This window comes from Buceros rhinoceros, unplaced genomic scaffold, assembly GCF_000710305.1.
Source record: "Buceros rhinoceros silvestris isolate BGI_N320 unplaced genomic scaffold, ASM71030v1 scaffold5333, whole genome shotgun sequence".
NCBI lineage: Eukaryota > Metazoa > Chordata > Aves > Bucerotiformes > Bucerotidae > Buceros > Buceros rhinoceros.
The window spans coordinates 26976-27315 of NW_010401745.1; positions in this window are offsets into that span (position 1 = coordinate 26976).

The window sequence follows — 340 nt, forward strand, 5'->3', positions numbered from 1 at the left end:
GCTTTGTGCTGCCCGTGCACAGGGCTGGTGTCCGAGGGCAGGGCACCGGGCGAGGCGCGTGGGAAAACCCTTGTGCTCCGGCGAAAGGCCAGAACGTGAGGGAGGGCTCACGGTCCCTGGTGGTGTCCCCAAAGGGCTTCCCTTGCTTTCACTCCCACTGGGTCCTGAGTTCGTACTCTGCCAAATGGCGGGTCAGTGTGTGGCAGCACCCGCTGGTCCCAGGGCCATTTTTGAGTCCACAGCAAGCAGGGGACAACAGGTAACGTCCAGCACTGGCTGTGCTGTCTGTGGTCACGCATGGCCCTTTCAGCCAAGGCTTGGGACGAGGCTGTTGAGGTAC